The sequence below is a fragment of the Drosophila kikkawai genome, chromosome 3R (assembly GCF_030179895.1).
Source record: "Drosophila kikkawai strain 14028-0561.14 chromosome 3R, DkikHiC1v2, whole genome shotgun sequence".
In the NCBI taxonomy this organism is placed as follows: Eukaryota; Metazoa; Arthropoda; class Insecta; order Diptera; family Drosophilidae; genus Drosophila; species Drosophila kikkawai.
Window position 1 is genome coordinate 987546 of NC_091731.1, and position 13656 is coordinate 1001201.

At 37.7% G+C, this 13656-nt stretch overlaps 1 long non-coding RNA gene across 1 annotated transcript in view; it reads right to left on the reverse strand.

Annotated features, from left to right (window-relative positions):
• Positions 1-282: 282 nt before the first annotated feature.
• LOC138928880 (uncharacterized) overlaps positions 283-13656 on the reverse strand; it is a 50925-nt gene continuing 37551 nt past the window's right edge. Inside the window, exon 3 of the long non-coding RNA XR_011445287.1 lies at positions 283-889. This is a non-coding gene — a long non-coding RNA (uncharacterized lncRNA). The remainder of the gene's footprint in view (positions 890-13656) is intronic.

Below are 13656 nucleotides of genomic sequence, written 5' to 3' on the forward strand. Positions count from 1 at the left end.
TTTTAATGTAATTTATTATTTTAGGTCCGCATTTCCATTTAATAAGTTGGTCTTTGCTCTGGCAAAGTCGAGAGAGACTAGTGAGACATGTTTTTTTTGATTTCAATGCTTTAGTGATACGTACAGTAGACTATCTGAAGTAGACTTTCCTTTCTTAAATCCGAATTGATTTGGATGTAATAATCTATTATTCGTAAGGAACCCACATAGTCGCTGTGAGATTATCTTGTCCAGTAGTTTTTCTATGCAGCAGTTTAGAGAGATGGGTCTGTAGGAGTTGATGTCTATTTTTTCTTTGTTGGGTTTTAGTACGGGTATGGTAAGGCTGATTTTGTATGATTGCGGAATGTAGTTGTTGTATATTTGGTTGAATTGGGCTATTATTCTATCATGCTTTGTTAGAGAGCTATTTCCGATCAAAGGGTTTGAGATCCTGTTAATTCCTGGTGTTGAACCCTTCAGGGATTGTAGTGCCATGTTAAATTCCATTTTAGTTATATTCTTTTCTATTTCTATTGCTGATGTTGATGGGGAGTGGTTTATAGTTATAGGTGTGTATTTTTGTGTTATGAATTTATGCTCGAAGTTTGTGTCCTTTGAAAGGTCAGACCAATGTCTTGCAGGTTGGCTATTTTGTTTTTATCCGTAGTAGTCTCATTGGTGGTTGTGATGCAATGAATTTGCTTTGCTGGGTTCAGTCCGTTACTCCAAACTTTAGTTGTTGGTGTCCTTGTCTATATAGTTGATGTAAATGTTGTAGTTGCTTCTGTATTCCTTGTCTTAATTTCTCTTTTTAGGCGCGCATTGGTTCTCCGATATTCTATTATAGTTTGCTGTGTTATTTGTCTTTTTAGTGCTCTCCATTTTTCTTTCTTTTCTTGGAAATGACCTGGATAAGATTTGAGCAGTAAGAAGAACAACACATTAACAACAGTGATTAAACACAAATGTTTAAGAACTAAAATTCAATTCAATTCAAATTCAATTCAAATGAAATACCAATTACCAATACCAATTTAGTATCTGTCAAACAAAAATTCGGTTTGGAAATATCGGTACCCACCGTATTAACCATACCCATAGCAGTCGACACTGCACCTGACCCCGAATCGACAGAAACAGTCGAAGAAGAGTCAGAAGAAAAACCCGAAGTAAGCCCAAAAATAGAAGAGGAAGATTTTAATAATCTTACTGTTCCGGCGATATATACTGATCTGGACTCCATAGATTCAGATATAAGGAAGGGAACATTCGAACATATAGCTGTAGAAGTGATTAAATCCAAAATTGTTGGATCAACACTATACAGAGTGCAAGATGAAACGACCATAAATGCAATAATCAAGTAACTGCAAGACACCATAGTCTGTGAAACATCCGACGTAATAAAGGCGAAAATGGCCAAAACAGTCTAGAAAGGCAAAACAGCCGAAAAATTCGGACATACGGACATAGATAATTTACGAAAGCTCCTTGAAGCTTCGTATATTGATGAAGGCCTTTCAGCCGAACAAGCTAATAAATTCAGCACGAAGGAAGCCATCACCACAATGGTTAAAAATTGTGAGCATGGTAGACTCAAAACAATATTGGAAGCAGGCAACTTCACAACAATGAATGAAGCCGTCACTAAGTACATACAATGTAGTACTGAAATGACGGGTAATGCCAATACCAATATTGTACGCACAAAGAGTTAACAACTATAGCGGTAATAATTACAGAAATAATTATCGTGGTAGGGGTAATAGCCGAGGTAACTACAGAAACAACGGCTATAACCAGAATACCCAAAATAACGGTTACAACCGAAACTATAATAATAATAACAATAATTATTATAGAGGAAATAACCGTAGCAGAAACTACCGCGGTGGAAATAACAACGGGTCAAACCCTAACAATCGAAACAATGTCCGAATTGCCCAAGCTAACTCGGAAAACCAGAAAAACCCTTCAGCTATTTGATCAAAAAAACTAGCTCAATAAAAACAGTCAACCTCAATCTAAGCATTTTCATAAAAATAAACAACGAAAAGACAGGTAAATGTTATACTCTGTTACTTGATACTGGTGCAGATATATATATATTAAAAGAAAATATAGATAAATTTGAGAACGTAAATGATAAAATCCACACCGAAATATCGGGAATAAGCGAAGGCACAATATCTTCAACAGGCCAGCCAGTGTAGAACTCACTAATGGCAAATATATTATACCACACGACTTCTATTTAGTTGATCAAAGTTTCCCAATACCTAGTGATGGCATACTAGGTATTGATTTCATAAAGCAATATAATTGCCAACTAGATTTCACTCAAAGAAGCGACTCACTAATTCTTCATCCAAACAACTTAAATTATCCAATTGAATTGCAAATACTTCACTCTTGTGAAAATTATGCCACAGTATTTCCCGCTCGTTCCGAAGTTGTCCGTGAAATACAAATTCCCTCAGCAAAAAATCAGATTCTGATACTAAATCAAGAAATTGATGAAGGAATTTATATCGCAAACACGATATCCGATCACCAAAATACTTATGTTCGTATAATAAATACAACAAATGCCAATAAAATAGTAAATTTAAATAAAATTAAATATGAAACTTTAAATAATTATGATATAATAAAAGAAACCAACGAAGGAAGAGACGACTTCGTTATGAAAAAGTTAATCAAAAACTTCCCGCCCTTGTTCAAAACTCAATTAAAAGATTTATGAACCAGATATACGGACATATTCGGACTAGAAACCGAATCTATAACAACGAATAACTTTTACAAACAAAAGCTTAGACTAAAGGATGACGATCCCGTATATATGGTATAAAGAACTATAGAAGTCCGCACAGCCAAGTGCAAGAAATTCAAGCCCAAGTACAAAAACTTATAGACGACAAAATAGTCGAACCGTCAGTCTCACCTTACAACAGCCCACTTTTATTAGTTCCGAAGAAGTCTCTTCCGGACTCTGACAAGAAAAAATGGCGATTAAGTAGTAATCGACTATCGTCAAATTAAAAAAAAATTATTGTCAGATAAATTCCCATTACCTAGAATTGATGATATTCTAGATCAACTAAGTAGAGCTAAATATTTTTCATGCCTAGACTTAATGTCTGGTTTTCACCAAATTGAACTTGAAAAAAGTTCCAGGGATATAACGTCATTTTCAACGAGCAATGGCTCGTATCGCTTTACGCGATTACCATTTGGCTTGAAAGTAGCCCCAAATTCATTCCAGAGAATGATGACTATTGCTTTCTCAGGATTAGAACCGTCTCAAGCATTCCTTTATATGGATGACTTAATAGTCATAGGATGTTCCGAAAAACATATGCTCAAGAACTGCTATGGTGGTGCATGGATTGCTGGTGGGGTTTTTGGGAAAGAGGTTGATTAGGATTGGAAAGTGGTCGCTCCCGTAAAGATCATCGATTGTGTTCCAGGTAGTGAGTGGATTCAGTGAAGGAGAGCAGAAGGTAAGATCAACGTGGGTGAAGGTATTGTGCGTAGTAAAGTGAGTTGGTGATTTATCGTTTAAGAGGGTAAGTTGCGATTGTTCGATAAATTTGGCTATTGTTTTTCCTTTTGATTTCGGTTGTGGGGATCCGCAATTTTGGTGCCAACTATTAAAATCGCCTGTTATCATAACTAATTCATTGTTGGTGTTTATAACGTTGTTTAAGTTATTGCGTGAAAAAGCTTTGTTGGGTGAGATATAAATGGCATAGAATTTAAATTTTTGTTTGGATTTTATTTCGGCTGCTATTGCTTCTACATCTTCATTATTGTTGCATTGCGTATGCTGAATTGATTTATGAATTAGTAGGGCAACTCCTCCAAATCTGTTTGATGCAATGTTTGTCAGAAAGTTATAATTTATAGGGGTTGGTGAACTGTAGGGCTGTTGTATATGTGTTTCTTGAAGCGATATAATATGTGGAGAGTGTGTTTTGATGAGTAGTAGTAGTTGGTTGTAATTATTTGAGTATCCCTTAATGTTCCATTGCAATATTTTTAAAAACATTAATGAATTAAAGATTTTTTTGTGCTTGTTTTGTAGTATATGGGTTATACGAGGTGGATTTTTGATCTTTGGCTTTAAATGTTTTGGATAGGGCGGATTTTTCTTTGGTTTGGCTTCTAAGTGTACGGTCTCTTGCTGATGTTGTGGGGACTTCCGAGTCGAGATCGAAAAGTGTATCCATTGCTTCATCATTGATGTCATAAGTTACGAGCGTCCGGTTTGCTGGCATAGTTGTATTTTCCATTTTTTTGTCAGAATCTTTTAGTATTTCTTCTGAAGAGTTTGTGATCCTAGCATTTCCTTTATTCTCATGTGTTTCGGTTATTGTTGTTGGTTTAGTAGGGATTTCTAATGGTGTTGTGTTTTTCAGAGTCTGTGAATATGACGTTACTTGACTGGGATTGTGGCGTGCATAATATATGGAACGGGCGGTTTTGTGATCAACTTTTTCGGTGATTTTTATGGCTACAAGTTATTGTTCTTTAATAAAGACTTTGCATTTTTTATCTATGGAAGTATGATTGTTTTTGCAATTGATACATTTTGGTTCCTGTATGCCGTCGTTGTCATTTGTGTGTGTTGTTTCTGAACAGTTTTTGCATGTGGGGCTATCTTGTTTGCAAAAAGTTTGGAGGTGGTTGAAACGAAGGCATTTTTTGCATTACATTAAGAAAAGGTTAACAGTCCTTTTGGGACTCGTTTTTGATCAACCAATTTGGTCCATTTGTAAACTTCCTTAACTTTTTGGGATTTCAGCTCTGCCAAAATTTCGTCTTCTAGGATATTTTGGAGTAAATTACAATAAATTACTCCCTTTGTCTCGTTGAAGCTCTTGTGTTCACTTTCTTCTACGTCTATTACCCCGATTTTATTAATTTTTTAGTAGTTTTTCAGCTTGATTGATGTTTTTGGTTTTTATTAATAGTGTCCCGGCTCTGGTGAGTTTGCATTTTTCGACTTCACTTCCAGAGACATAATCAACAGATTTTTTATATTGTTTTTATATATATTTATTATAAACGGATTTGCATTCTCAAGAGATAAATTGTCTTTTCTTTTTATAATTATATATTTTTGTTCATCTGAGTTTGAATTCGTAGAAAATAAGCTATTTTTGTCTGGTGGTATCATTTTGATTTACCAGGGTGCACCCCGTCTTGTTGTTGCTTTTTGCTGCTACAAATTTGCTGTGTCACTAGATTTTCTAGTTGATTTACGTCGCAAAGTTTAATGAACTTGTAGATGATATTTTATTTATTTAATTATTAAGAATAGCAAATATCTGCCATTTTAAATCCATATCCTTACCTCAGACCGGATAAGGAGTCTTTTTTAATGATATGCTCCGACTCACATCAGGTGGTCATAGGCAAGGATAGGTGTCTTAAAATATTATTTTTGTTAAGGTAGGTAGGTAAAAGTGGTGAGGCCGCCCTGGCCGCCTCCAATTAGAGCTGAGCTCCGCTTTGATCCACGCCCTCGATCTACTGTTGTCTGCGCCCTCCTTAGTACCAGCCCGTGTCATTCAGGTAAGCTAGAATGGCAGCTACTGTCTGCCTTCCAATTTCCCCTAGTGACTCGAGTTGTTGTGCACAGCAGATGCTCTTGTGTCTCCTGCTCGCTTGGTTCCTTGCAGCTTCTGCATTGTGAGTTGTAGGGTAGACCCATCTTGCAGGCCTGCGTGCCTATTGGCCAGTGGCCGGTGATGGTTGCCGTTACCCTCCTGATGTCCTTTTTGCTCTTGGAGATCAGTTCTGCGGTTCGTTTCCTATTGAATTCTGGCCAGCATAGTTTCGATCTTCTGTGCTCTGCCTTCGTCTACCATTCCTTGCTGGCTAATTGTTTGAAATGGTCATGAATTTCCGTCTGGACCGAGTTCAGGGAGATCTGGATATCTGTTGTTACTGGGTGTTCTTCTGACCCTTTGTGTCCGGGTACCCAGGCTATTTGTACCCTGTTGTCTTCTGCGAGTCTGTTTAGTGTCCCTTTACATTCGGCCACTAGTTTTGACGTCGTCCGTGCTTGTGCGAGGGATTTGATCGCCTCCTGGCTATCTGAGTATATCCTCACCTTGGTATTCCGGAGGCCTCGGCCTAGCGAAAGTTCGGCAGCTTTCAATATCGCGAGAACCTCCGCCTGGAAAACTGTCGCTGACTCTGGGAGGTGGAAATATTCAGGATGGCATTTAGCGCCGCTGCGGGGCATGATCTCAGTGCTCCCGTGGCTCCGGCGCATGCCGATCTCTGTATTCTTGTAAGTTTCTGGATGTTGTATGCCCTAGTTAACCCTCTAGTGCCCAAGACCGCCTCTAGACGGGCAATGTTAAAAACACCGTTATTTTATTATTTTCATTCCTTTTCACACGGTTTTCCGTGCTTTCTAATTCAGGGAAGTCCAAAAATTAAGTTCGTTGCGTTTGGAATACATACTAGAGCTAGCGCAAACTGCTGTACTCATTTGAAGCTGAAAATTTGTGCAGCTCGGATGAAATAATTATTTTGAAATTATATTTTGTAGGAAATGCATCATATAAATATTTTATTTTTAAATTGGAAAAAAATGAGAAAAAAAAAATTGTACTGTGTTGCTGACAGTCTCAACGATATTTATAATAAACATTTAAACAAAAAAAAATTGTTTACCTAATTTTTTGTTGGCCTATCTTCCCAGAACCGCCTTCATGCGGTCCAAGGTTTTAGTCATATAAAACTCGATCCGAGCAAAAGTAAAATTTTTTCTAAAACAAACATTCACTTTTGATACATACTGAATCCAAAAATAATAAAAAAAAAAAAAAAAAATGGGTACTAGAGGGTTAATGCTGGCCACCATACTAGTGCTCCGTATGTGAGTATGGGTCTTACAACCGCTGTGTAAAGCCATATTATTATCCTGGGGTGGATGCCCCAGTTCTTTCCGAACATCTTTTTACAGGAATTGCAGGCTTTGTATGCTTGCTTTCTTGACTCTTTCGTTGATGTTCTGTTTCCATGAAAGTTTCGCATCCAGCATCACTCCCAGATACTTTGCTTGCTGTGATATCTCTAATTCTATGTCATCTATCTTTGGTTTTGTGAAGCTGGGGACTTTTGTTCTTCTAGTGAAGAGCATTAGATCCGTTTTACTTGGGTCTATTAAAAATATTAAATGTGAAGTTTTGACATCAAATGGTCCCATTACATTGTGTTCAGGTCAGGAGCTTATGTTCCCGCCCCCCGCGACTCCGAAGCGCTCCCGCTTCTTCAAAGCTCCTCCGCTTGCTCTCGCTCTTCTAGCGGATGCTTCGGCGCTGGCCGATCGTCGCATCGCTGAGCGGCCGCTCCCGCTCTCCTAGTTGTTTGATCTCTCACTCCAACTTGTACATTTAATTCCTAATTAGAACTCCAATAAAGCGGATCATTATATTGAAAATAACCACGCCCCCGGCCTACTACTTCTCATTCGTTTGGTGGTGATTTTCCCTTTCGCGGTTTCGGTGATTTCTACGGTGGTTTTGCGTTGACTGCGGCGCGGGAGTATTCTAAAATAACTTTGTGCTTATCTGGAGATATTGGAAATTGAATTCCCCCCCCCTCGAGCCGAACATTTGGTCCTTCGAGCCGGATTTGTGGATTTTTGGATTTCCGGATTTTATTGGATTTTGGATTTTGGATTCCGGATTTTTTCTACAACTCCGCTTCACCAGCAGTTCTCGGCGTTTCTCTGCTTCCAAGATAAGTACTCCGTATTCCGTCGCCCCCCTCGCTGCCGATCTTCAGCAGTAGTCCGAACAATTAATTTCGGTCACTCTGCTGCAAGATTAATTTTCCGTGTCGACTCCAAGAGCGAGTTTTCCTGACAACGGCAGTTGAGGAATTTTCCATTTCCTATTTTCCACTTCATAAAATTGGCAAATTGTTTCAATCCGTCTCCGTTTTAAACGTCGCCATATTCTTTTCGTCCGCTTTCCTCTACATATTGGCATTTATCCGTACATCAATGTACAAAACGGTTCCTACATGAGAACACAAATTCATACATATGTCCATACATCGGCTTACATAAAAAATATTGATTTTTATGTCGCACAATAGAAAATAAAAATTCCAATAAAAAGATTTTATTAACAATCAAAATACAGTCCGCTGCCTACGAATAGCTATCCAGTGCTATAATATAAATCCATATACATACTTATATTATATTTTCTCCATATGAACATATACAAATCCATTACATACAACATTTTTAAAAAATATATAAAACAAGAAAATCAAAAAAATACAATAAATAAAGAATAAAATATTGCAAAAAATTTGTAAACCAGTGTCCGTATTTTTGTGCATTTCATTGTTGCGCCTTGCATAGTTCCGCTGCCGCCGCGACATATAATTTTCTACTTACATACATATGCATACACTAGAGCTTTACATCGCCGGCAGCGTAACCCAACGAACATTGTGTTGGGAAAAAGGTGTCAGGTGTTTCAATCCCACCATTCCGGTTTAATTATTTTTTCTTTACAATTAATATATTTTTTTAAATTAAATAATAATTAATCAATCAATTATTGTTAAAGTTTTTTTACTCGCAATCCGCAATCCTCATAATTACGTAATCTACATCCTTCCTGCATTTATTTTAAATACGAAAATAATAAAAACTCTGCATTTCCATTCCGCAATTATTTATAAATATAAATAAATTTCGATTCTCGTCGCATTTGCTCCAATTAATATTGGCTCCACTACAAATAAATTTTCCATTCTCGTCGCATTTGCTCCAATTAATATTGATTTCACTACATATATTTTCGATTCTCGTCGCTTCTACATCAAGTAAATTTTTTCCAGTTTATTTACTTGCAATTCTGAGATTGGTTAATTCCACCATCTACCATCTACCATTCGAATTCTACGGCATATTCTTGCAATCCATATTTGTTTCGAAATCGGAAATCTTCCGCTACTTCAAAATAAATACGAACACTATTATGCGGTGTACGAAAGATGTGCTTCCAAGCTGAGCGAAGACATTGACCGCGTGTCCGTCTCCAATTCACAGGCAAGAGCAGCTCCGCCACCAGAGACATTCTCGAGGGGCTGCGATCTTCCGCCATGCAATACAGGAATCTTCGACGGAGATTATCTGCGCTGGCCCACATTTCGTGATCTGTTTACGGCCATGTACGTGAACAATTCCAACTTAACTCCAGTGGAAAAGCTTTTCCACTTAAACGCCAAAACTAGCGGCGAAGCTCACGCCATCGTTACGAAGTCTCCGCTAACTAATGATGGCTTCCAATCCGCGTGGTCAGCGCTTCACGATCGTTTTGAAAACAAACGCGCGTTAGTAAACAATCAGCTTAAGAAATTATTTAACATGGCGTCCATTGAACGCGAATCCTCGGCAGCCTTGAAGGAGCTGCAAAATACAATCCAAAATTGTCTAACATCGCTGAGAATTTCCGGCCTTTCTACTGAGAATTGGGATTGCCTCCTTGTTTATTTGTGCTCCACAAAACTTCCAAAGCTGACGCTTTCATTATGGGAGCAATCCATCGAACAAAAAACCGAAATTCCTACGTGGCCGGAACTTGATTCATTCCTAACAGAGCGCTATAGAACTCTGGAAGCCATAGATTCTATCCAGCCTAAACTGACACACTTTCGTTCATCTAAACCGACAATTTCCAACCCATCGCCACGAGTACTACAATCCTTTAGTACGAGGATTCTTCTTACGTCCAAAAGATGCGATTTGTGTTCTGCAGAGAACCATCCAGTGCGTTTGTGTCCACGCTTCTTTCAGATGACGATAGTCGATCGATCATCTTATATCCAGAAAAAGCAGTTGTGCTTAAATTGCTTTGCAAGCGGTCATCCACTCCGTAATTGCACAAGCGCCCACAATTGTCTTACTTGTCACGGTCGGCATCACACTTTGTTGCATCCAAGCGACTCATCTTCCAGTGTTCCGATTCCTCGTGATGACACCCGGCAAATATCTCCACCTATCCAACGGATTTCGTCGTTCTCTACACGAGTGACCAATGCGGCCGACTCCTTCAACTACTGGGTTCCATACAACGACAACAAAAGCAGACGTTCCCGAGGTATTTCATCCTACCAATGCCGAGTCTGTCAAGGGAACCATCCTCTTCGGAAGTGCCACCGTTTTCTTCGGCTTGATGCGAAGAAACGGCTCCAGGCAGTCATCGACAGGAAATACTGCGTCAACTGCTTGGCCCACCACCATTCTGGAGGATCTTGCCGTAGTAACGACCGATGCCAGTCGTGTGGACAGGATCATCACACACTTCTACATGCCGACGACCGCTCAGCGACTCCAACACTTTCTCGAGCGAAGGACTTCTGATATTTTGCTGCGTATCCTCGCAAGGGGGGGATTCTCCCCCAGGTTCAGGTCAGGAGCTTATGTTCCCGCCCCCCGCGACTCCGAAGCGCTCCCGCTTCTTCAAAGCTCCTCCGCTTGCTCTCGCTCTTCTAGCGGATGCTTCGGCGCTGGCCGATCGTCGCATCGCTGAGCGGCCGCTCCCGCTCTCCTAGTTGTTTGATCTCTCACTCCAACTTGTACATTTAATTCCTAATTAGAACTCCAATAAAGCGGATCATTATATTGAAAATAACCACGCCCCCGGCCTACTACTTCTCATTCGTTTGGTGGTGATTTTCCCTTTCGCGATTTCGGTGATTTCTACGGTGGTTTTGCGTTGACTGCGGCGCGGGAGTATTCTAAAATAACTTTGTGCTTATCTGGAGATATTGGAAATTGAATTTCCCCCCCCCCCCTCGAGCCGAACACATTGAACAACTAAATTATGTTACCCAGCAATAGTATTTTTAAAACAAAAGAACCATTTTATGTACACAGTTTTTCTAATAATTACGATATACTGATTTGCAGAAAATTGTTGCAAAATGCACAATCAATTATAAATTACAAAAATAGCACAGTTACTCTTTTTGATAAAACATACAAATTAATTACTTCAAATTTGGAAAACCCCAAAACTTTTATATCCAAAAGATACAAGAACAAATTAAAACTTCAGCTCAAGAAATAAAAAAAATAGATTTTGGATTGTTTCGATTAAATCACCTGAATCAGGAGGAAACTTTACGGTTGAAGAGTTTATTAAATAAATTCAAAAATCTTCAATATGAAGAAGGAGACAGTCTAACATTTACAAATACCATTAAACACGTATTAAATACAACACATAATTCCCCAATTTATTCAAAACATTACCCACTAGCTCAAACGCACGAAATTGAAGTCGAAAGTCAAGTGCAAGAGATGCTTAATCAGGGATTAATTAGGGAAAGTAATTCTCCATACAATAGTCCTACTTGGGTAGTACCCAAAAAATATATGCTTCTGGTAAAATTAAATATAGAATAGTAATTGACTATAGGAAGCTCAATGAAATAACTATTCCCGACATATATCCAATACCAAACATGGACGAAATCCTAGGTAAATTAGGAAAATGCCAATATTTTACAACCATCGATTTGGCAAAGGGATTCTATCAAATAGAAATGGACCCAGAATCAATATCTAAAACTGCATTTTCCACCAAAAGTGGTCATTACGAATACCTTCGAATGCCATTTGGCCTTAGAAATGCACCCGCTACTTTTCAGAGGTGTATGAATAATATCCTTCGACCGTTGCTCAATAAACACTGTTTAGTCTATTTAGACGACATCATAATTTTTTCCACATCCCTTACCGAACACTTGCATTCTTTACAATTAGTTTTTTCCAAACTTGCGGAAGCTAATTTAAAGTTGCAGTTAGACAAATGTGAATTCCTAAAAAAGGAACCAGCTTCCTTGGTCACATTGTAACCCCTAACGGCATAAAACCAAATCCCCTTAAAGTTAAAGCCATAGTTTCATATCCAATTCCTACTAAAGTAAAAGAGATCAGAGCTTTCCTTGGATTAACCGGTTATTATCGTAAATTTATCCCAAATTACGCAGACATAGCAAAACCAATGACCAAATGTTTAAAAAAAGGAGAAAAGATAGATACACAAAATCTCGATTACATAGAGGCATTCAAAAAACTCAAAGCTCTGATAATTAGTGAACCCATTCTCCAATTACCCGATTTCGAAAAATAATTCACTTTAATCACAGATGCCAGTAATTTAGCCCTTGGGGCCGTGCTTTCTCAAAATAATCATCCAATATCTTATATTAGCAGAACACTTAATGAACATGAATTAAATTACAGTGCTATCGAAAAGGAATTACTCGCCATAGTTTGGGCCACTAAAACTTTTCGACATTATTTACTAGGACGACATTTTCTCATTGCTAGTGACCATCAACCTCTTAGATGGCTGCATACCTTAAAAGAACCAAATGCCAAGTTACAAAGATGGAGAGCCAAATTAAACAAATACCAATTCAAAATCGACCATATTAAAGGGAAGGAAAATTTAGTTGCAGAAGCATTATCAAGAATTAAAATTGAAGAAAAGCATCATAGTGAAGTTACTCAACATAGTGCAGAAGAAGACAATAGCAACCTTATTCATCTAACAGAAAAACCAATAAACTATTTCAAAAAACAAATCATTTTCCTAAAATCCGAAAAAAATTAAGTATGTACTGAGTCTTTGGTTGACAGGAGTCTTCCCTTTTTCTAGAGTGTGATTGAGTGTCGGTTAGCACTGGGACGTTTTCGGCTAGGACTTCGTCGGATTGGAGGGGGTTCTTTATCAACTCTAGTTATCGACACAGACAAGAGAAATGTGCTAACCTAGCCAGGTGTTAAATTTGTTTAGTTAATATATGCGTATTGAGTATTCGTTAAGGGGAGATGTTAGTGCCCTTTACTACCCACCCTACCTTGTTAACAATTTTCATTAAGGCATAATTTGTTAACCCATAGTTGAATTAATGTGTGTCTTTTCTTTTTAGAACCGCTTATTCATCTTTTAATCAATATTCTTCATTTTAAATTCGTATACAATTCAAAGCTTTAATTAACTCCCTTGTCTTTACAAATTTCAAGCTCATTTCAATGTCATTTCTAATTCGCGAAGTCAACAAGACAATAATAATTGGATCATACAATAGGCTTAGTCTAATGCTTAAATTATTTAATATTAATAAAACATAGAATAGTAGTAAGTAATTTGATTAATTAATTCATTTAAATTAAAATATTTGACGAAAAAAAAATATTAATTCAGATTTATGTACTTCTCCATTATTAATATTATTAGTTTTTGTTTTTCTTTTATATATTTCCTGATATATATTTAAATTTTAACTTGTTACCTTTTAAATTCGACGTATGCATGCAGGCCTGTAGCTGTGTGGGTGTAAGCTTTTTATCAGGGTTAGTTTAAGTAGAATAGATGTTATATAAAAATAATAATTAGGTTAAGAAATGTGCTCCTCAAAAAAATGTTGCAACTGGCCGTCTGGATCTTGATTCCTTTTCGTCTTCAAATAATTAGCAGCTCCCGTGTTGTAAGGCACATGGTATGACGTAATTTATCAAGCCATAAAACATATTTATTTGGTGGGCTCTATTAAGTTTTCCACTGCCTTGGGACAAATTTCCAAATCGAGTATATATATTTATAATAATAT